The 24,419-nt window shown below is 44.7% G+C and overlaps 1 protein-coding gene across 1 annotated transcript in view; it reads right to left on the bottom strand.

The window, feature by feature from the left end:
* calcr (calcitonin receptor) overlaps nt 1-24,419 on the bottom strand; it is a 346,460-nt gene that overhangs the window by 91,746 nt on the left and 230,295 nt on the right. The gene's annotated exons all lie outside the window — the stretch shown is intronic.

Raw genomic sequence — 24,419 nt, 5'->3', positions numbered from 1 at the left:
AGAACAGGGCCAATCAAGGATAGTAGTGGGAAGTTGTGTGCGGAATCAGAGGAGATAGGGGAAGCGTTAAATGAATATTTTTCGTCAGTATTTACAGTAGAGAAAGAAAATGTTGCCGAGGAGATTACTGAGATACAGCCTACTAGGCTAGATGGGATTGAGATTCACAAGGAGGAGGTGTTAGCAATTTTGGAAAGAGTGAAAATAGATAAGTCCCCTGGGCCAGATGGGATTTATCCTAGGATTCTCTGGGAAGCCAGGGAGGAGATTGCAGAGGCGTTGTTGTTGATCTTTAAGTCGTCATTGTCGACAGGAGTAGTGCCGGAGGACTGGAGGATAGCAAATGTTGTCCCCTTGTTCAAGAAGGGGAGTAGAGACAGCCCTGGTAATTATAGACCTGTGAGCCTTACTTCGGTTGTGGGTAAAATGTTGGAAAAGGTTATAAGAGACAGGATTTATAATCATCTTGAAAAGAATAAGTTCATTTGCGATAGTCAGCACGGTTTTGTGAAAGGTAGGTCGTGCCTCACAAACCTTATTGAGTTTTTCGAGAAGGTGACCAAACAGGTGGATGAGGGTAAAGCCGTGGATGAGGTGTATATGGATTTCAGTAAGGCGTTTGATAAGGTTCCCCACGGTAGGCTATTGCAGAAAATACGCAAGTATGGGGTTGAAGGTGATTTAGAGCTTTGGATCAGAAATTGGCTAGCTGAAAGAAGACAGAGGGTGGTGGTTGATGGCAAATGTTCATCCTGGAGTTTAGTTACTAGTGGTGTACTGCAAGGTTCTGTTTTGGGGCCACTGCTGTTTGTCATTTTTATAAACGACCTGGATGAGGGTGTAGAAGGGTGGGTTAGTAAATTTGCGGATGACACGAAGGTCGGTGGAGTTGTGGATAGTGTCGAAGGGTGTTGTAGGGTACAGAGGGACATAGATAGGCTGCAGAGCTGGGCTGAGAGATGGCAAATGGAGTTTAATGCGGAGAAGTGTGAGGTGATTCACTTTGGAAGGAGTAACAGCAATGCAGAGTACTGGGCTAATGGGAAGATTCTTGGTAGTGTAGATGAGCAGAGAGATCTTGGTATCCAGGTACATAAATCCCTGAAAGTTGCTACCCAGGTTAATAGGGCTGTTAAGAAGGCATATGGTGTGTTAGCCTTTATTAGTAGGGGGATCGAGTTTCAGAGCCACGGGGTCATGATGCAGCTGTACAAAACTCTGGTGAGGCCGCACCTGGAGTATTGCGTGCAGTTCTGGTCACCGCATTATAGGAAGGATGTCGAAGCTTTGGAAAGGGTGCAGAGGAGATTTACTAGGATGTTGCCTGGTATGGAAGGAAGGTCTTACGAGGAAAGGCTGAGGGACTTGGGGTTGTTTTCGTTAGAGAGAAGGAGGAGGAGAGGTGACTTAATAGAGACATACAAGATAATCAGAGGGTTAGATAGGGTGGATAGTGAGAGTCTTTTTCCTCGGATGAGGATGGCAAACACGAGGGGACATAGCTTTAAGTTGAGGGGTGAAAGATATAGGACAGATGTCAGAGGTAGTTTCTTTACGCAGAGAGTAGTAGGGGCGTGGAACGCCCTGCCTGCAACAGTAGTAGACTCGCCAACTTTAAGGGCATTTAAGTGGTCATTGGATAGACATATGGATGTAAATGGAATAGTGTAGGTCAGATGATCGGCGCAACATCGAGGGCCGAAGGGCCTGTACTGCGCTGTAATATTCTAATTCTAATTCTAATTTTTCACATATAGAGTTATCTCATTATTGTTTAAGACATAGTTTATTAATAAATTGTTAATTTTGTTGTGGTTTAAAGAAACCTGGTTTGATGTGCTTTAATCTGGGGTACAAGTAGAGAGTTTAATTTGGCTATTTTTCCAGTAGGTGGGAAACTTTACGAATATGCTATGATCTGTGGAGTAGTGGAACTGAATTAACAGTGCATTACTCCTGTCTTGGTCCTAACAAGGTCTTGTTGCATATGGACACAGACTGCTTCAGTATTTGAGGAGTCGCAAATGGTGCTGAACATTGTACAATCAGCGAACATTCCCACTTCTGACCTTATGATTGAGGGAAAGTCATTGATGAAGCAGTTGAAGATGGTTCGGCCTAGGACACTACCCTGAGGAACTCCTGCAGTGACGTCTGGGGGCTTAGATGTTTGGCCTCCAACAACCACAATGATTTTTTTGAATTAGGTATGACTCCAACCAGTGGAGAGCTTTCCCCATGATTCTAGGTAACTTCAATTTTGCTAGGGCTCCTTGATGCTACACTCGGTCAAATGCTGCCTTGATGTCAGGGGCAATCATTCTCACCTCACCTCTTGAATTCACCTCTTTTTCCATGTTTGGACCAAGGTCTTGAGTCGGTCTGTCCTGGCAGAATGCAAACTGAGTATCTGTGAGCAGCTGTTGCTATGTAAGTCCCGAAAGATAGAACTGTCAATGACACTTCCATCACTTTGCTGATGTTTGAGAGTAGACTGATAGGACAGATCCAATCTAGCTGATTACTGCCCTGCTTTTTGTAGACAGGACATACCTGGGCAATTTTCCACATTGTCGGGTAGATGCCAGCGTTGTAGCTATACTGGAACAGCTTGGCTAAGGGCGCAGCTAGTTCTAGAGCACGTCTTCAGTACTATTGCTGGGATATTATCAAGACCCATAGCCTTTGTTGTATCCAGTGCCTTTAGCTTTTTCTTAATATTACATGAAGTGATTTGAATTGGCTGAAGACCGGCATCTGTGATGCAGGGGACCTCAGGAGGAAGCCAAGATGGATCATCCACTCGGTACTTCCACCTGAATGTGGTTGCTGATCTTCCAGCCTTGTCTTTTGCACTGACATGCTGGGCTCCTCCATCATTGAGGATGGAGATGTTTGTGGAGCTCCTTCTCCGTTTAGTTGATTCATTGTCCACCACCATTCATGGCTGAATGTGGCAGGACTGTAGAGCTTTGATCTGATTCATAGTTGTGGGATCACCCAGCTCTCTCGATAGCATGCTGCTTTCCCTGTTTAGCATGCACGTAATCCTGTGTTGTAGCTCCAGCAGGTTGGTGCCTCATTTTTGGTATGTCTGGTGCTGCTCCTGGCATGCTCTCCTGCACTCTTCATTAAACCAGGGTTGATCCCCGGCTTGTTCACTGTAGGAGACTTTTCTGTCTTGGGTTTCGTATGTCTTCAGTGGGTTTTTGGAGTTCCGTGAGAAAGAGATGGAAACAGACAGACAGACAGGAGGTCTTCTTCAGTCCCAGAGCATTCTGCTTTCTGCCAGTTCAAATACTACATTTCAGAAAAAAACCCAGACTGCCCAGCAGGTTAGTCATGTGGCTAACTGGTTTGATCATGTCTGTTTGTGGATTGTATTGGAGCAGAAGATAGCTCCTTTGATCCCAAACACTGTCCGTTAACATGCAAAAACTTCTTTCTCACCAGGGGCTGGCAACCCCTTGTCACAGGCATTCTCTTCTTCCCAGCAACAATTTGAAATTTAATGTCCATGTGGCGAAATTAATGTGTCTCATTCTTGGCAGGTGGGGGCCTGCATGACAACACCCTCCATTGTATCGTGTGGCACTACCTCCGTGCTAAATGGAGTAGCTTCAGAGCAGATCTAGCAGTTCAAAACTGGGCATCCATGAGGCACTGTGGACCAGCAGCTGCAGAACTGTATTCAACCAGAAACTGTAACCTCACGCCCACATCCCATGAATGAATAAAAAAAATCCAGCTGGCCGAGGGGTCTGCAGCAGGTCCAGCTCCAGCACAACATTACAATCAATCATCCAATTTTAAACTACTTTTATAGTAGGAGATAAATTGGTAAATTGCTGCAGAATTTTATAAAATAAAACTGACGGATATACAAATTTGTTTGAGGAAGAATTTCAGAGACATTAAAATTATTACTCTGGTAGAATCTAAAACTAAAGATTGATCTGAGAATTCAGTCTTTTCTTTTTGCCAGGCAACACAGATAACCATTCTTCTCACTTATATTTCAACTAGACCACCAGCAAATAGGGATATGTGCTCACCATTAGACTGGCAGAGCTCAAAACAGATGCCTTCACAAAATCACCAAATATTTTTTAAAAAGTCCATCAGATATATAAGTTTGCTTTCAGCCTGCAAAGAGTTAAAAGCTCTCTCTGGACTGGCAGGAGTCCAACAATATTCTGGATTGCCAAAAATCAAATCCCAAACTAGACTGTCAGGAATTGGATGCCTCCATTAGACTTTAGCCCACCTTGTCCCTGCATTACTCGCTAATAAACTTGGTAACAACAAATACCTTTAATTACAGCAGGCCCAGCTGGGGACAACATACCCCACAGAGAAAAGACATCTGAAGTGATCCTAATTGAGTAATATGTTGCTATTTGTTAACAAGCTAAAGCAATCTTATTCAGATCATAAATTCAGATCTTTGGTTTTTATATCATACAAAAGTTCTGCATAGCGCTCCTGGCAATACATCAGCCCCAAATCTGTACAGATTCAGCAAGGATCTCTAAATTCCTCTGTCTGCCCCAAACACAGCCAATGATGTTCGAGTGGGTGGGACTTGGGGATGGGGGGCAGAATTTCCATGCCAGGAATTTCCTCTGCCCTATCCTCACCTCCATTGAGCAACTTGGACATGGGCTTAATCCATTTAGCTGGTGGGTGGAAGTCTCCGACACTCCTGCCTGTCCTGACAGGGTTGCAAAGCCAGACTCCTGATCTGGAGGTTCCAGAAACTGTTCTCTGCAATTTTTTTAATCATCCCTGTAATAACAGAGACTAACCATTCTTGCTGTAGTATCTTCTGCGGTGGGGGTGTCTGAAAAAACAACCCGACCACCACCAAGGCCATCTGGTGCTGATCTCCTCAACCCTCCACACCTGGTGTGCAAAGAAGATGCACCTTTTGTGGCACAGGAATCAGCCCATGCTTTGAAGTGATCTTCCCCAATCCTGGATACTCACTGGGATCAGCAGCAGAAGTCACCAGCATCCAATCTGCCGCACTTTCACCAGTGTAGTGGGCCTGCATCTTTTCAGAGGCACTGAGTTAAAAATTTGATTAAGCCCATTCGCGGTTACCCCCCGCTAGGTTGAGTTGAGGGAGGCAGCATACAAATTTTGTGCTGTCTAATCATTGCAATGATTGTGGCGTGCAGCCCAGTGTGAAACATGCTGCTGAATGACTACGAGCTCAACAGGGGGCCCAGGTGTGTACATGGCTAGCACAATGTACAGCTAACCTGCACTTTATAAAGGCAGCCAGCCCCTCTTAAAGAGGAGATGCACTCAGGATACAGCAGCTGCCGAAATGGTCAGAAAGCCTTTGAGGGAAGAAAGGAGACTGCAAATGGAGCAGCAGATCAGAGAGATGGCTCTCAGATTCACTGATGTGGCGCTGGAGGCCTTAGTCCAGGAAATCGAGAGAGATTATGTTTCCACAGGGGTCTGGGAAGCCCTCAAGGCATATCCTCTGAAAGGAATAGGACAGGTGGCTGCACAGGTGAATTCCCAGGGTCTGGCCCCGAGGACCTGGCTGCAGTGCTGGGAAAAGATCAATGACCTCACACAAGTGGTCAAGGTCAGTGAATGAATCTTCACATGATTTCTGCTACCCACCGCAACACCAACCCCTCACACTGCTCAATGCACCACACCCCCATCACTCACCCAGCAGCAATCAGGAGTCAGGCCTAACATTCAGACACTCCACCTCACCCTCACATACTTACCATTGCTGTCAGCCTTACACCCACATCTCACAGCTTCGACATATTTTCAGCTATTCAGCTATGGAAGGTATGCCATTAAAACACAGTGCAACACAATCGCAAATATTCTTCCCTCCCTCTTGCAGGACAAGATAGCACCTAACCGTAGGGAGCAGCAGAGAAGCGGAGTGGGTGTGGGACACCTGCATATCCTGAGCCCTTTGGAGGATTTGGTTCACCGCATCATGGTCCCGGCAGTGACTGAAGCTGTTGCATCCAGCTTCACCGAGAACATCCAGGATGATTGTATGTTTCTGCCGTATGCACCTTCTGAAATCCCACTTCGTCCTCATCCTGCTATCTGGCATGGAATGCAAGCTGCAGATGGTGTGACCATGGACCTTAAGTTTCCATCTCAGCATCCACTTCCCTCACCCAAACCGTCCCCACACGCACCCCACCCTCCAACCCTTCTGCATATTTGCTTTTAGATACCCAAGATCTGCCAACTGGTCAGCCAGCGCAGCCTCATCATGAAACACCAGACCTCTGATGAAGAAAGCCCGTCATTGATCTGGCACTTGCAGCCACCAGCTCAGATACTGGCATTGCATAAATTTTAGAGGGTAGTGTAGAGTCAGGATCATCACTTGATGAGTCAGTAGTCACAAATGGGCTACAGCAAGGCCACTGGTAACGGGTAGTGTGTGTGCCAGCTCCCCGAAGGATGAGGTTGCACATAAGGTTTGCTGCAAGAAACTCAGATGAGGACCTTAATGGGGCGGTGTACAGGAGAACGCTGATGGACATGTACACCAGAGCCTGTTCTCACTGTCAAAGAGCATGGAGGAGTCTGGCTCCAACTTGGCATAGGGTTTCGTGCAGAGCCTGGAGACCATCCTTTCCAGCATGCAAGAGATGGACAACTCCATGACAGCACTTGCAGATCCAGCCATAATGCAGTGTCTGACAGTCAATGTCTCAGCTTCCATTGCAGCTCAAGCATCAGCCACCCAACATCTGAGTGCTCCAGTGGAAGCTCAGATCGAGGTCATGAGATCAATGCTTGTTGCCATTCAAACATAGCTTGGTGCCCTGTAGGCTCAGACTGCTGCCATCATGGCTGCAGATACCAATGCTCAAAGGGGCATGTAGGCTGTCACAGCAGACCAGCAATCTGTGCTCCAGAAGGTTAGTAGGATTGCTGAGGCAGTGCCCCTGGGATTGGTGGTGATTCTGTGGTGCATGAACCAGCTGTTCTCTCTCGGAGGAAAGGATTTGTGCTCCCACTGCTGTCACCCTACCAGTGCCCTTGCTGATGCCTCCTGGCCAGTCCAGGCCAGACTGCTGCCACCCATGCCGAGGTGGTGCAGTCCAATGCTGGGTCCTCAAGACCTAGAGCTGTTCAAGGTCATCCTACAAGGCCATCTGCAGTCTGCCCCACTGAAAGTCAGCAGCCTTCCACCAGCTATGCTGCAGTCACTGGGGTGGCACTGCATAACAGCACTAGTTCAGGCAACGGTACCTGCAAGACAGGCACTAAGGGAATGCACAAGTGTGAATAGCTCAGTTTTGTATACATCGTTGGAAGTATTGTTGGATAAAGTTGTTATGGAATGTGTTTTTATGGTGGCTTTTATGTCAAGATTTTGGCCAAGAGGACACTGATGGTCTGTAGTAGAGGAATGGAAAGATGGGGAATTGTGGAGCAGTGGTGACGTGGGGATGTAGTTTTAGGAAAACCAGAGTCTGAGTAGCTGCTCACGGACAGTCCAACTGGAGCAAAGGGGTCCTGGACACCTCCTCCCATCCCCCTCATCCTCCTCCTCTTCATGAGGTGTTCACTGAAGGCCTGGTCAGGAGGGTTGTGCCCTCATAAAATGAGGTTGTGGAGACCACCAAGAACTTGGAGACACTCTCAAGCAAGTTTTGGAGGGCTCCCCTCAAGTGGGGTCCAGGCAATGGAATCATGGAATCATGGTTTGCTCCACAACGTTCTTCGTGGCAGCAATGTGTGTGCACAGTCCGCACATGGCTGGCTGGTGGAGAAGAGGCATGAACTTGGTGTAAAGCGGATAGCCCTTGTCACAAAGAAGCCAGCCTCTGTTTCATTGTGGTGGCGCAAACATTCAGGGAGTACTACCACTTGCAGTTGTGATACATTTCCCTGTTAATATGTAGGATCCACAAAGCCACGTGCGTGCATTCGACGACTATCTGCATCATTGGGCATCCCACTAGCCTGGCAAAACCATATGCTCACTCTCCTTGCTTCTCTCTGGCATACAGGGCCTCTGTCACCTCCCTGATCCAGTGTTGCACTGCTAACTATGATATGTTGCCTGCTCCTGCATGGATGGATCTGCTGGCTTTGAAATTGAAATCTACAGTGACCTTCACAGCTACTGGCATCTCAGTCCTTGTCCTGCTGTGTGGCTGTATAGGAAGTGGTACAGGTCAGTGACCACCTCCTTGGTGAAATGTAGCCACCTGAGACACTGCTTCTGGCTGAGCTGGAGGTAAGAAAAGTGTTCCCTGAAGACTCTTGGTCGGTGCAGTCTCCTATTGAAGAGAGCCCTCCTCCCCCTCCCTCTGCGCATAGCTTTGCCTCTCTGCTGCTTCTGCTTCATGTCCCTGTTGTGCTGCAGTCCAAGAGGAATCGCAACTAATGAATTAATGAAAGCAGGCTTTCTACTGACAGAACTTCAAACTTGTCTGACCTCCTTGTTAAAGTTAAACACCACTCTCTTCTGAATGCAAATACTTTTCCAAACTCCTCCAACAACACTGAACACAGTGGTCTGGATTTAATGGGCCCTCGGAGATGGGCTAGTAGGCAGTGGGGGGGCGCATAGAATTGCGACGAGAGGCGGGGCAGAGGACCCATAGCCTTCCTGTCACTCCGATTAAGCTGGGGGCGGTAAAGGCCAAAGAAGACCTTCCTGCCCAGAGGCCAATTGAGATCCTTAAGTGGCCAATTATTAGCCACAGAAGGGCCTCTTCTGCTGCTGCTGGAATTAAACCAGCAGCGTTTGTGGTGGGTTGGTGGGGGTGGGGGGGGGTGCGTGTGTGGGCTCTGCCACCCAGGGTTGTGGTCCAGTAAAACAAGGTGGCCTCACTGTGGAAGGGGAGGAGGCCTCCTCTGTGGGCAATCTGTGGCACATAGAGGGCCACCGCCAGCAAACATTTCACCTCCTGTAACAGCCCTCCTCCCTCCCACCCCGTCTCCGGGGCCTGCCGGACTGACCCTGGCAACCCCCCTTCTCTTACCTTCTTCCTGGGTCGCCAGTGCTGGGCCTGCTCCCAGAGCTCCTGTGGAACTGGCAGTGGCCACTGCTCCCAGTGACGCTGCTGATACTTCTGAGCTGCTGGCTCTCTCACACAACCTGCCATTTCATACCTTGCAGGTCCTGTTAATGTCCCCTCTAAGACATTCCCAACTGAACATGTATTCAGCTGCACGAGGAAACTCCCTCCACCTCCCCACAAGTGCTATTTAAAGGCATCAGCATGGGACTCTCAGGGGAGGTCTCCTAACTTTCTGGAAGTGCTAGGTTGGATTTAGTCATGCTGGCAGGGTTCCCGGCACCGGGCCGAAAAGGCAAGGGGAACAAATCAGAGTTAGACACTATTTGACATTACAATCTACCCATTTTGCATGCTTCTAGCGCATGCATAGCACGCCTGTGCTAGTGCCCTTGCCACTCTAGAAACAGCTGGAAGCAGTACGGCTGCCATTTTACAACATCTGGGTTTCCATAGTGCTGGCACAAGCAGCACAATGGAGCCAAACTTTGTGGCCATAGAGATTAGTTCATCTTCCGATATCCTCTGGTATTGCAAATGATAAAGCAGCTTATTTGGTACTGAACATTCATAACTGCAAAATTCAAAATTTTTTTTTTAAAAATATGGCTACATGTAACAATGCTATAGATACAGATATTTCATAGAGATGTTCTAATTTACATTTTGTACTTCAGCAATTTTTTTTTACAAGAATTGAAACTTTCAGCTGTTTGTGAGTTTGGCTATTCATGACGTGATATATGATTCTGATCTTTGTGTATGAATAAATGATCATGAATTTTGGTTTGTTGGGCATTTTCCCTCAAAAAAACTCAAATCACTTGAAAAGTGGAAAAGTATTAAATTCGTTTTGGGATTGGCTCATTAATTGTGTGATCTGACCTCATTATGTAAATACCACAGTGAGATCTACATTATTTTGATTTAGCAGCTATATTCAAATTAATTATATTTTTAAAAGCTTTTTAAAATTTCTCATCTCTGAAGTTATACAGAGAAATTCCCTTGAAGTGGATAGTGAAGTCCAGGTCTTTCATTTTGGAGGGATTTTGGCTCACTGACTAGAGAAGTGTGGACATGATGGGCTGAATGGCCTCCTTCTGTGCTGTTAATTTCTGTGATTCTATGAGAAGGATTGCTGGTTCATCTCTGCTTCAGCCAGACTGTGAAAATGTCTGGCTTGCCCATCTGTAACCATGCCTTCCTACTCCTTTGGAAATGCATCTGACATTCAATGCTAGTCACTAATGTTTACAGTCTACAAGCACAAGACAGAGTGCAATTCAGGTGCTGTTCCATTCCAGGGTGCAATGAATATGTTTTTGATTGAAATACTCATTGGCATATACATTTAATATACGATTGAAAATTCCCAGAGGATTTGGTCCAATGATATATTAAAAGAACATAGGCCAAAATACAGCCCATTTCTTGCAGGGATATTGCAATTTTTATATCTGTCAATAATCATATGATGAAATCATATGGATTTTACATCAGGATGATACAATTTAAATTGAACAATGCAGCTAAGTTACAAAAACATCACTGCATTGTTTCATTGTAAAGTCATTGTGATGGAAATGATAGCTGATTGCTCTCCCTCCCTAAAATACTAATGATTATCTTTTTAATAGCGATAGATTCCTATGAAGGTGAAATTGGTCTTCGGCAGTTGGATAAGTAAAATGAATGATAGTGAATTAATAGATCATTTCACACCCTGCCTGATTTTCTTATGACTTCAGTGGAAAAGAAAATGCCCTATCACCAGCATTGTGCTCCTGCCCAAGACCAAATTTGCCCCAAATATCTTTTATATTATTGTGAACATCTGTAACTATCATTTACTCCCTCCCTATTGCTTAGTACCGCAAACAAAATGTTGGCGATAAGTTTTACACCTCAATGCTCCAGCAGCCAACGTGTCTGAAAATTTACTGGAAAACTGATTGGATATGAAGATGGTGACAAAGCAAAAGCAGTGCAGCTATGCCCAGTGAAAACTTTTTGGTTTGTTACTCAAGGGTGTATGGGACTGGCTTGCTTTTGAGTTGGTTTTTAATCAGTTTTCAAACACTGTGCTCAGAACTAGAACTCAGATAGAACTGACAACAGACAGCTGGATTTTTCTCCGTACAGACTTGTTTTTTTTTAAATGCGGAATTATATTGAAGCAGAACCTGAATCTACAGGTTTACATTGGAAGTGAAAGAAATTTATTGGCAAGTTAATTTAAGAATATAAGAATATTAGAGCAGAAGAAATCGGAGTAGGAGTGGACCTTTTGGCCCTTGGAGCCTGCTGCACCATTCAATATGATCAAGGCTGATCTACTTCCTTTCCACCTTCCCTCACTATCCCCATAGCCCTTAATTCCCTTAATATCTAAAACTCTATCAATTCCTGTCTAGAATATTTTCGAAGACCAGAATCCACAGGCCTCTGGGGTAGAGAATTCCAAAGATCCACAGCTTAACCACAAGTGAAGAAATTTCTCCTCAGCTCAATCCTAAATGGCCAACCCCTTATTCTGAGACTGTTCTAGACTCCCAAACTAGAAATATCTTTCTAGCATCCACCCTATCAAGCGCTTTAAGAATTCTATCATTTTCAATGAGATCACCTCTCATTCTTCCAAATTTCAAGGAAGATAGTCCCATTCTACTCGATCTCTCCTCATAGGACAATCCCCTCATCCCAGGAACCAGACTAGTGCAGCAAAGGTTCACTATCTCCAAGGCTAGTATATCTTTCCTTAGATGCAGAGACTAAATCTGTACATAGTACTCCAGGTGTGTTCTCACCAAGGCCCTATATATTTGAAGTAGACTTCTTTACTTTTATACTCAAATCCCTTTGTAATAAAGGCTAATATACCATTTGATTTTAAATTTGTTTTAAAAAGGCTATTTTGGATTGTTATTTTCATTAAGCTGCTTCATTTTTTTTTATGATTATAGAAAAATATATAAGTCAGAATGTTGGAAATTGCTTATGCTTCATTTCATCAAAACCATTGCGCCTTTCATTTGACCTGTAAGGTCTATTGAAATCTCAATTTTTAAAGAAAAACAGCAAGTTTTTACAGACTGGCCATGCTGTAAATGATGTTCTTTGAAACTAGTTTTAGTTTGAGCACGAGAAGGGCTGGTAAAAATGCACCAGTTTGACTCTCGGATGTTTTATGAATGTTTATTTATTATCCAAAGCAACACAATTTCAATGCTTGAGCTTCAGTCATTTTGCTGAAACATCTGGCTTTGCTGTGCCTTTGGCTCAGAGAATGTTGTTCTTTGTACTCTGAAAGACAATAAATCTGTTAGGGACTCTCAATTATTTTCACTACAAATTCCTGCATAAATTTGGGGGTAGAAATTAATTTATGGCCACTTTTGGGCACAGAATGGGCATTGTACTCAGAGTGTGATCCCAATCATGTGGCTGCAACTAAGACCCCAAATTGGTCTATTAATTTAAATAAAATAGGTAGGCTGCCAGCACTACTCATGCTGTTCACTGGAGGATCACCTAATGGGGGAGCATCAATATCATGTGTTGCTGAAGCCATTTAAAGGCAGATTGCACTTCTTAAAGGTGAGGTGCATTTTTCTGCAGGCAAGTGTCTCTAAAGGATGTCGAAGATGACAGGTGCAGGAGAGGCTGCAGGGACCCCATTTTTCTGATGCTACATTGGAAATATTGGTGGATGAGGTCAGCAGGAGGAGGGACATCTTCTATCCATCAGATATTGGCAGGATGATATCAAGGCAAGCTACCCAGTTTGAATGGGCAGCAGTGGCAGAGTTGCTCAGTGTTTCCTATGAGTTTCCTAACTCATAGCTCTCAGTGCTCTCTGCTCAGCCCTGCACTACCTGCTGCCCCTACATTAACAACCTATGCATTGCTGCTTCCCATGACTTCCTCCAAGAACTGCAGCACACTTTTTTCCACCTCCTTCTGATGTTAACGGCAGCACTCTGCACCTGCTACTCTATTCACTATTACTGCCTTCACCTCTGCACACCTCTGCCATCTTTCACACAGCAGCAATGCTATTCTACCCTCACAAAGCACCCTTAAAACTTCTCATTACTCTAAAACTGACACACTTCCTTCTTTCTTGCAGGACGAGCTCACACGCAAGAACAACAACAACCTATATTTATATAGCACCTTTAACATAATAAAATGTCTCAAGGCACTTCACAGGAACATTATAAAACAAAATATGACACTGAGCCACATATGGATATATTAAGTCAGGTGACCAAAAGCTTGGTCAAAGATGAAGGCTCTAAGGAATGTCTTAAAGGAGGAAAGTGAGGTAGAGAGACAGAGAAGTGTAGGGAGAGAATTCCAGAAGTTAGGGCCTAGGCAACTGAAAGCACGCCCACCGATGGTGGAGCATTTAAACCAGGGATATACAAGAGGCCAGAATTAGAGGAGTGCAGGTATCTCAGAGAGTAGTGGAGCTGAAGGAGATTACAGAGATAGGGAGGGCAAAGACATGGAGGGAATTGAAAACAAGAATGAAAATTTTAAAATCAAGGCTTTGCTGGATCAGGAACCAATATAGACCAATGAGCACAGGGGCAATAGGTGAATGGGACTTGCTGCAAGTTAAGACATGGACAGCAGAGGTTTGGATGACCTCAAGTTTGCAGAGGGTAGAACATTCCAGGTGTGTGTTGGAATAGTCAAGTCTAGAGGTAACGAAGGCATGAATGAGGGTTTCAGCAGCAGATGAGCTGAGATAGGGTGAAGTCTGGCGATGTTATGGAGGTAGAAATAGGCAGTCTTATTGATGGCACAAATATGAGGTCGAAAGCTCATTTGACCCCAACATATGACACCAAGGTTGCAAACAGGCTGATTTAATCACAGACTGTTGCCAGGGTGAGGGATAAGGTCAGCAACTTGGCTGGCAGTGAGAATGGCCCTCCACGCCAGATCCTTCCTGCATGCCTGAGTCTCACCACCTCCACATGTTGCCCTCTACCTCATTCCAGAATGTGCCTTTGGAAAGCAGGTCTGGAAAGAGATGCAGTGTTTTTTGTCGAGGTTCATCCCGAGCAACTCTGTAAAGCAGGACTCTGTGCACTGCAGACTGTTCCCAGGGATGTATACTGAGATAAACATCAACTGTTGCTGGAGGACCATCAACTCGGTGAAAGAACGCTCTTTGGTCTGCCCGAAACTTGTTGGTCTTCCAATACAAAGTGTTGTCCACGACCAGGTGTTGCAGACTGGCACATTCCATTGTCCAGGACTACATGCTGGATGCACTAAAGCTTGGGGCAGCCATTGCAAAGGCTCAATGGGGAAAGGCCACTCTGTAAGGTCCTCCCACCATAGTATACAGAGGTGCTGGAATCCGAGTAAAACCCTTTGGGCTGTATGCACCAGAGAATCTTTTTGCTCTGTAATGCAAATGCACATTGTAAATAAAATGGAGTGGCAAGAGTTGTGAGGCACCTCACATTCGGTATTGCAAGAAACTGATCTTCGCACTTTCTGAAATGTCCACTATGAATTGTTTTGTAATGCACTTTTTTTTGACAAATTTTATCAATAAAGTATATTTTTGGGAAAAAAATGAAGTCAGTAGCTAGAGAATGGAGTTTGGAGTGGGAACCGAAAACAATGGCTTCAGTCTTCCCAATATTTAATTGGGGGAAATTTCTGCTCATCCAGTGCTGGATGTTGGATAAGCAGTCTGATAATATAACAACAGTGGAGGAGTGAAGAGAGGTGGTGGTGAGGGGGAGCTGGGTGTTGTCAGTATACATGTGAAAACTAACGCTTTGCTTTCAGATGATGTCACCGAGGGCCAGCGGGACAAGAGGAGAAGGCATTGCAAGTGATACTTTGGCTGTGATTGGATAGAAGAATGAACCAGGTGAGAGCAGACCTTCCCAGCTGGATGACAGTGGAGAGGCGTTGGAGGAGAATGGTGTGGTCAACTGTGTCAAAGGCTGAAGACAGATTGAGAGGAATGAAAGTTTACCTTTGTCACAGCTACATAAGACGAGATTTGTAACTTTGCCAAGAGCTTTTTGGGTACTGTGGCAGGTGTGGAAACCTGATTGGAGGGATTCAACCATCAAGTGCCAGGAAATATGGGCATGGATTTGGCCAGCGGTAACATATTCAAAAACTTTGGAGAGGAAAGGGCGGTTGGAAATGGGACGGTAGTTTGCAGATACAGTGGGGTCAAGGGTTTTTTTTTTTGAGGAGAGGTGTGATGACGCAGATTTAATGGAGAGAGGGACAACACCTGAAGAATGAGAACTGTTAATAAAATCGACTAACTTGGGGACTAGGAGGGGAAGTTGGTTGGTCAGCAGTTTAGTGGCAATTGGTTTGAGGGAGCAGGAGGTGGGTCTCATAGACAAGATGATCTCAGAGAAGGCATGAAGGGGGACTGGAGAAAAACTAGAGAAAGATGCTAGTTCAGGGGGAGGTTTGGTCCGGTGGGTTAGTGGAAGGGAGGGACACGGCAGAGGTGGCATATCAGATGATCTCAATCTTAGTGACAAAGAAGTCCATGAACTCCTCACACTTATTATTGGAGGTGAGGGTGGAGGGGACAGGGGTGAGGGGTTTAAGAAGAAGGTTTGCAGTAGAGAAAAGAAGCCGGGGGTTATGTTTGCATTCCGGGAGCGCTTTGTGTGGTCCAGCCAAATCTGGTTGGAAATTCTGTATATTCTGTCCCTGAGTCCCAATTCAGGTCCAGAAGCTCAAAAGAGCCCTCAAGAGCAGAAGAATTGCCACTCAATCTTACACTTAAAGATACCGGGCAGAAGTTTCCCGGTCTGGTAGAGGCGGTTCGGGAGCATGCAGGTGGGAACGTCCTGGAAATTGACTTCGGGTCGGGATTCCTACACGATCCCACTCTCTCCCGGTTTTCCCCAGCCAGAGCTCCTTTGAGTTTGCCCACCTTGGTCATCTCAAGTGCTTTCTACAGAGGTTCAGTTGCTGTTTTACATAACTTTAGTGATGTAACAGGGCTTGATTTGGTAGGTGTCCGGACTGGATTAAATGAGAGGAGGGTTTGATTATGTTCTGGGCAGGGGAGGGATGGTTCAGGAGAATCTCCTCTCAATAATTTGTGCCTTACAGTTCTGGCAGCTTATAGCACTGCTGTGCCATCCTCTTCCTTTGCACTCTCTGGTATCTCATCCCCTTCTTCAAATTCCTCCTCTACCTCTTCCTGCTCTGAACACTCCTATGCCTGTCTTCTTTATATATTGTGATTGTGAAGCATGCAGCAAATGATTGTGAATATTAACACTTGCCCTAGGCTGCACTGAAGAACTCTTACCGAGACTTTTGGATAGCAGACTGTTGTTTCAGGATGCCAATATTTTTCCCAATCAAAAAAACTTGATGCTGCATGGCTCTCATTGAATTGGTGCTCTACATCCATGTTCGAATTCCTGACAGGTCATGAGCAAACAGTGCATTGGTGACCTGCTGGATGGTCATGTTCACAACAAAACTAATTGATGTAACCAGAAGCATTTGGAAAGAGTCAGAGGCATAAAAATTTAGAGTCGCAGTGATCTTTACTGCCATAGTGCATGCCGTAGTGTTGGGCTCCAATTCTCACTGCAACGGGTGGCACAGGTAAGCACCCTCTTTCAAACAGACAAACATTTAGTAAAACAGCAATAAACATGGCTAAAAAGCATCTGAGAAATCTAAAATGACTAACCTTGATGGAGATGAGAACGCCTTTAAATAATGCACGTGAAAACTGCTTATTAATTATTCCTGCCATGATTTGTTGGGCAGCTCAAGGACGTGACATTTCCAGTGTTCATGGACATCAACTTAACAAAAAATCCCTGATTCAGGCGCAGGACTCTTATAACATATTTAAATAATGCCTTCATTTGTATCAGGCAGCCGTCAGGGATGCCCATCGAATGACCCAACCAATGTGCCATTGGGTACGCTTCCAGTGCAAGATGATGTGCCGCAAAATTCTGCCTCATAGTGCTCGATTTTGACCTGGAAAATGTTCAAAACACGGACCAATTTTCACCCCTATTAGTCTGATTCAGGTTCTGTCTGTGGGAAAGATCCATTTCTATTTATTCCAGAGTGATCTGTGCATCCTCAATGTTAAAGTGTTGCATATCAAAAAAGATTAGAGTCATAGCGTTATACTGCACAGAAACAGGCCCTTTGGCCATCGTGTCTGTGCCGGCCATTAAGCACCTATCTATTCTAATCCCATTTTCCATCACTTGGCCTCTAGCCTTGTATGCTATGGCATTTCAAGTGCTCATCTAGATACTTCTTAAATGTTGTGAGGGTTCCTGCCTCTACCACCCATTCAGTCAGTGTGTTCCAGATTCCAACTACCCTCTGGGTGAAAAATCTTTTCCTCAAATCCCCTCTAAACCTCCTGCCCTTTACTTTAAATCTATGTCCTCTGGTTATTGACCCCTCGGCAAGGAAAAAAGTTTCTTCCTACCTACCCTATCTATGTCCCTCATAATTTTGTATACCTCAATCAGGTCTCCCCTCAGCCTTCTCTGCTCTAAGGAAAATAACCCTAGTCTATCCAGTCTCTCTTCATAGCTGAAATGCTCCAGCCCAGACAACATCCTGGTGAATCTCCTCTGCACTCTCTCCAGTGCAATCACATCCTTCCTATACTGTGGTGACCAGAACTGTACACAGTACTCCAGCTGTGGCCTAATTAGCGTTTTATACAGCTCCATCAGAACCTCCCTGCTTTTATATTCTGTGCCTCGGCTAATAAAGGCAAATCTCCCATATGCCTTCCTAACCACCTTGTCTACCTGTGCTGCTGCCTTCAGTGATCTATGGACAAGTACACCAAGGTCCCTCTGACCCTCCATACTTCCTAGGGTCCTACCACCCATTGTATATTCCCTTGCCTTGTTAGTCCTCCAAAAATGCATCACCTCACATTTCTCAGAATTAAATTTCATTTGCCTCTGCTCTGTCCATCTTACCAGGCCATCTATAGTGTCCCGTAACCTAAGGCTTTCCTCCTCACTATTTACGACACCACCAATTTTCATGTCATCTGAAAACTTACTGATCATACCTCCAATGTTCATGTCTAAATCATTAATGTACACCACAAACAGCAAGGGTCCCAGCACCGATCCCTGCGGTACACCACTGGTCACAGGCTTCCAATCACAAAAATAACCCTCGACCATCACCCTCTGCCTCCTGCCACTAAGCCAATTTTGGATCCAATTTGCCAAATTGCCATAGATCCCATGGGCTCCTGCCTTCTTAACAAATTTCCCATGCAGGACCTTATCAAAAACCTTACTGAAGTAGACTACATCAACTACTTTCCCCTCATCTACACATCTAATCACCTCCTCGAAAAATTCAATCAAATTTGTTAGTCAATATCTCCCCCGACAAAACCATGCTGACTATCCCTGATTAATCCCTGTCTCTCCAAGTGGAGATTAATCCTGTCCCTCAGAATTTTTTCCAATAGCTTCCCTACCATTGACTACAGACTCTACGGCCTGTAATTACTTGGTTTATCCCTGCTACCTTTCTTAAATAATGGTACCACATTCACTGGCCTCCAGTCCTCTGGCACCTCTCCTGTGGTCAGAGAGGATTTGAAAATTTGTGTCAGAGCCCCTGCTATCTCCTCCCTTGCCCATACTCCCCCATTGACACTTATACCACTTGTCCAGCTTCATTCCCAAGGAATAGGTCCAGTACGGCCCTTTCTCTTGTAGGAATTTCTACGTGCTGGCTGAAAAAGCTCTCCTGGATACATTTTAAGAATTCCGCCCCCTTTTGCACTAAGACTATCCTAGTTAATATTGGGGAAGTTGAAATCCCCTTCTCTTATTACCCTATTATATTTACACCTCTCTGCGATTTGCCTACACATCTGCTCCTCTTTCTCTCCCTGACTATTTGGAGGCTTGTAGTACACTCCCAGCCAAGTGATTGCCCCCTTTTTGTTTTTAAGTTCTACCCATATGGCCTCATTTGATGAACCTTCTAAGATATCATCCCTCCTTACTGCAGTAATTTATTTTATTTCTTTTTTTATTTATTTAGAGATACAGCACTGAAACAGGCCCTTCAGCCCACCGAGTCTGTGCCGACCAAGAACCACCCATTTATACTAACCCTACAGTAATCCCATATTCCCTACCACCTACCTACACCAGGGGCAATTTACAATGGCCAATTTACCTATCACCTGCAAGTCTTTGGCAGTGGGAGGAAACCGGAGCACCCAGCGAAAACCCACATGGTCACAGGGAGAACTTGCAAACTTCACACAGGCAGGACCCAGAATTAAACCCGGGTCCCTGGAGCTGTGAGGCTGCGGTGCTAACCACTGCGCCACTGTGCCGCCCTTGATGAATAGTGCAATGCCACCTCCTCTTTTACACCCTCCCCCCACCCCGTCATGCCTGAAGATTCTATATCCTGGAATATTGAGCTGCCAGTCCTGCCCTTCCCTCAACCATGTCTCTATGATAACAATATATTCCCATGTGTTAATCAACACCCTCAATTACCTCCTCTCTCCTCACTATCCCAGGCCCCAAACATTCCTTTCAGGTGAAGCAGCGATTTACTTATACTTCTTTCAATTTAGTATGCTGTATTCGCTGCTCACAATGTGGTCCCCTCGACATTGGGGAGACCAAACGCAGACTGGGTGACCGCTTTGCGGAACACCTCCGCTCAGTCTGCAAGCAGGACCCCGAGCTTCCAGCTGCTTTCCATTTCAACACTCTCCCCTGCTCACATCTCTGTCTTGGGCTTGCTGCAGTGTTCCAGTGAACATCAAAGCAAGCTCAAGGAACAGCATCTCATTTACCGATTAGGCACACTACAGCCTGCCGGACTGAACATTGAGTTCAATAATTTCAGAGCATGACAGGCCCCCCATTTTACTTTTATTTTTAGTTATATTTTTCTTTTTCCTCTTTTTTTTAATATATATTTTTTGTGTGTTTATTTTAATTTATTTCATCTTTGTTCAGTTTGCTTACCCACTGTTTTTTTTCATGTTTGTATTTGCGGCTGTTCAATTTTCAGTCCGTTAACTCCCTATCAGTACTAATGCTTTGTCTTTCAACACACCATTAACATATTGTTTGCCTTTGCTCCACGACCTTCTGGTCAGCTATTCTGTGACCTTATCCTATCTACACCTTCCTCTTTGTTATCTCTTGCCCCACCCCTACTTTACTTGGTAATAATCTTTTACATTTCTAATATTTGCCAGTTCTGAAGAAGGGTCACTGACCTGAAACGTTAACCCTGCTTCTCTCTCCACAGATGCTGCCAGACCTACTGAGTATTTCCAGCATTTCTTGTTTTTTTCCCTCAATTCATCTGCTTTGCTAGTAAGCTTCCTTGAGTTAAAATAGATGCAATCCAACCATGCATTATTCACACGTGCCTTAACAGGTCTATATTTGCTCTGCCTTCCAGACTGACTTAATTTCTCTTCTATATTTGGCTGTGCACCACCCCCTACTGTACCTCCACTCTGTATCCCATCCCCCTGCCAAGTTAGTTTAAATCCCCCCCAACAGCATTAGCAAACCTCCCAGCAAGGATGTTGGTCCCGTTTCGGTTCAGGTCCCACCTTTGCCAGAAACAGACCCAGTGATCCAGGAAATTAAAGCCCTCCCTCCTGCACCATGTCTTCAGCCACGCATTCATCTGCTCTATTCTCCTACTCCTACACTCACTAGCATGTGGCACAGGGAGCAATCCAGAGATTGCTACTTATATTTTACTAGGATAAATTTCACAAAATGCTTGAACCTTGTGTATTATTGTGTGCATAAGGGTGTTTGAGTTTTATTTGTACATAATTTGTGACCGCACTGTACAGCTCCTAGGTTTTTTTCCTCCAAAGAAAAGATAACTGAGCTTATTAGCTGAATTTAATCCCCAGTAGGAAGTTAAATTCTTTGCTAAAGCCTTTATAAAAACATCACAACAGTAGAAAGCAAAGATTAACAAGAAGTAACAGAGCCTGAGACAATCCAGTTCTGCTGATGTGAATCACTAATTGCCAGCAGGCAAGGTGAGAGAACATTAGCCATAGCTGCCTGTGAAATTGCAGCACAGAGAGATGGTTCCTTGTTTGATTTCATGCCCGAAACAGATAAGCGATAAGCTGATAAGTGGCAAGTAATATTTGCGCCACACAAGTGCCAGGCAGTGACCATCTCCAACAAGAGAAAATCTAACCACCTCCCCTTGATGTTCAATGGCATTACCATCACTGAATCCCCCCCATCAACATCCTGGGAGTTACCATTGATCAGAAACTTTAACTGGACCTGCCATATAAATACCGTGGCGACAAAAGCAGGTCAGAGGCCAGGAATTCTGTGGCAAGGAACTCACCTCACCGAAAGCCTGTCCACCATCTACAAGGCACAAGTCAGGAGTGTGATGGAATACTCTCCACTTGCCTGGATGGGTGCAACTCCAACAACACTCAAGAAGCTCGACACCATCCAGGACAAAGCAGCCCGCTTGATTGGCACCCCATCCACCACCTTCAACATTCATTCCTTCCACCACTGGTGTATAGTGGGAGCAATGTGTACCATACATAAGATGCACTGCAGCAACTCACCAAGGCTCCTTCAACAGCATCTTCCAAAGCCATAACCTCTACCACCTAAAAGGACAAAGGTAGCAGACACATGTGAACACCAAACACCTCAAGTTCCCCTCCAAGTCATGCACTATCCTGACTTGGAACTATATCGCTGTTCCTTCATTGTCACTGGGTCAAAATCCTGGAACTCCCTTCCTAACAGTGCTATGGGTGTACTTGCAACAGATGGACTGTCGCAGTTCAAGAAGGTGGCTCACCACCACCTTCTCAACGGCAATTGGGTATGGGAAATAAATGCTGGCATTGCCAGCAACACATCCCATGAAAGAATAAATTTTTTTTAAAATCAGTTACACGCTTATCTGTTGCAATCTCAATGGCTGAGGTGTAGGCACTGTTCTTAATCAGCATGACTGCAAGCAGGCAGAAAATTAGCACATATCAAAAAAATTTGTCACTGCTGCTTTTTTTTTACATGGTATGGGCTATAATAATGAATGTTTACCTGTTTCGGCAACCATCTCGGCAGAGTGGCACAAATGGCTCAGAAAATTAGGCTTGAAATAATAACCAGCACTTATGCTGTAATATCAGGGAACTTCTCCGCTAGAATAATGGCACGTGGCATAGATGCACCATTGCTATGTTGCATGTTTTCAGGAAATTCCAGGAGACCTTGCCATCTATTTTACTATTCTAGGATTAACAGAGATAGCCAAAACAAATTATGCACTAATGATATAATACATTTGACTAATTCACTTCAGGCACTTTCATTGCCTCTGGTGCTATTTCTAGTAAACTATTTAGGGCGTTCAATTTAAATTCCTGTCTTTACTATTTTAACCTATTTAATTCCACTCAAATGTGTTAATTGGTTTACAAAATAATAATGCACTGAAAGAAATCAATAGTTGCCTGAAAAAAAGAAATTGAATCAAAGACAGAATTTAGATAACTGATTTGGAGTCACACAGTCATAATGGCACAGGAGGAGGCCATTTGGCCCATCGTGTCAATGCTCAGAAAAGAAATTCTGGGACTGGAGAAAAACAGAACAGTAAATATGAACCAGATGAGAAGCTATAAAAAACAGGAAATAAAATCTGAGAGAGGGATTAGAGAAGAAGAGTAAATAGAGTAGTAGTAATTATTTTGGAACTATATCATTTTAGTTAGGATTTTATAAGAATTATTTTATTGATAAATAGTAATGATTCAGTAACAACGTAAATCCAAACTGTTCAATAGGGTGTGAGGAGAAATAATTTTAAAAATGGCTATCCCAGGGGTAGATATCCTGGAGATAATGTAATTTTAAATAATGGGAGATTTTCATTGTTCGTTATTTGCACCGAAATAATAAACACTTCAGAGTAGATTTTGACAGTGCGTGATGTTCTAAAACAGGTAATAGCAAGTCAGCAGCCTATTTTACATCTCTCCTGATGTTTATTTTTGGTGCTGTAAATCAGACTACCAACTCATGATACCCATTTCACAGTATCGCACAAAGTCAAAATTTACCCCTCCCTTTGTAGAAACATCTATCATTGCACAAAAGAGAGGAACTTTTTCTCCATTTTCCATGTAAGTAAGGATGAATAGAAAGTAATAAAACAGGTGGAGGAAGTCCAATGCTTATATACAAAGATGAACCGGCCAGGAGACACGACCTCGGCCCTCTGTTGGACACCCGTTGGAATGTCATGGCGGGCAGCCAATTAACTGTCCGCCATCCCTTTGAGGGACGAGCTCCCGCCTCCAGAACTTCCATTCAGTCGTATGGCCTCCAGAGCTACCAGCCAATCAGAGTGCAGTGGCCACTGCTGGTATTGCAGTAGACCAACAGTGAACAAGATGTTGGAGACCCCTGTTTGCAGCTAAGTCTGGTCAGGGTTTCTGGGGCTAGTCAGGCAGATCCCAGTGAGGGGTATATTGATGCGGGGGCAGCTATCACTGCTGGGGGTGGGGGGGGGGGGGTGACCCTCCAAGGGCCCCCCGAGCCCACTAGGAGACCGCCAGGTCTCACCTGACAATGCCTCCATACAGCAGTGTGCCCCTCTGACGTCAATAAAATGGGAGCAGAAGTGGGAGGCTGCCCTTTAGTGGCCATTAATTGGCCACTTAAGAACCTCACCTGACCTGTCCTCGGCCTTCCCTGCCCCAGACAAAATGGCAGGGGGCTAGGACAATGTCGGGCACCCTGCCTGATGCCACCCCTTGCCATTTTGTGTGCCTGCCTCACCTCCATTACCATCACCAAGGGCAGGATAATATCCTGCCCAGATTATTACATTTAATTGTAATTGGTAAAAGTTAGTAGAAATCTTAAGGTTAAAAGCAGAAGATGTTTCTGAGACTACCTATAAATAAATAAGCAGTAACAACCATAAATTATACAGAGCACAGCTTCTTCCCTTCAGGACTTCCAACCAGACTGTTTCGATCAGGACTTTATACTGCTTCCTTGGAATAATGAATTTCACAAATCCTCCTGTGGTCAGGTTGGTCTATCTCAGAGTTTGAGACATCTGCCTCTTAGCAGGAGAGTTGGATGGTTCCATACTGACTTTGTGTACAGATTCTGATAATCATATGAACCTGATAAAACTCAACCAACTGAGGTAGTGCAAGTGAACGACCAACTGTCCTTGGGGCTTGAATTTGATCTGTTGGTCACTGTGATTGCAGAAGGTGGCATCTATTTTGAAGGCAAGGGGTTTTATCCTATATCCCAC

The sequence above is a fragment of the Heterodontus francisci genome, chromosome 2, assembly GCF_036365525.1.
Source record: "Heterodontus francisci isolate sHetFra1 chromosome 2, sHetFra1.hap1, whole genome shotgun sequence".
Classification (NCBI taxonomy): domain Eukaryota; kingdom Metazoa; phylum Chordata; class Chondrichthyes; order Heterodontiformes; family Heterodontidae; genus Heterodontus; species Heterodontus francisci.
Note: the sequence above shows the minus strand (reverse complement) of the source record. Positions and strands in the feature narration are given on the sequence as shown.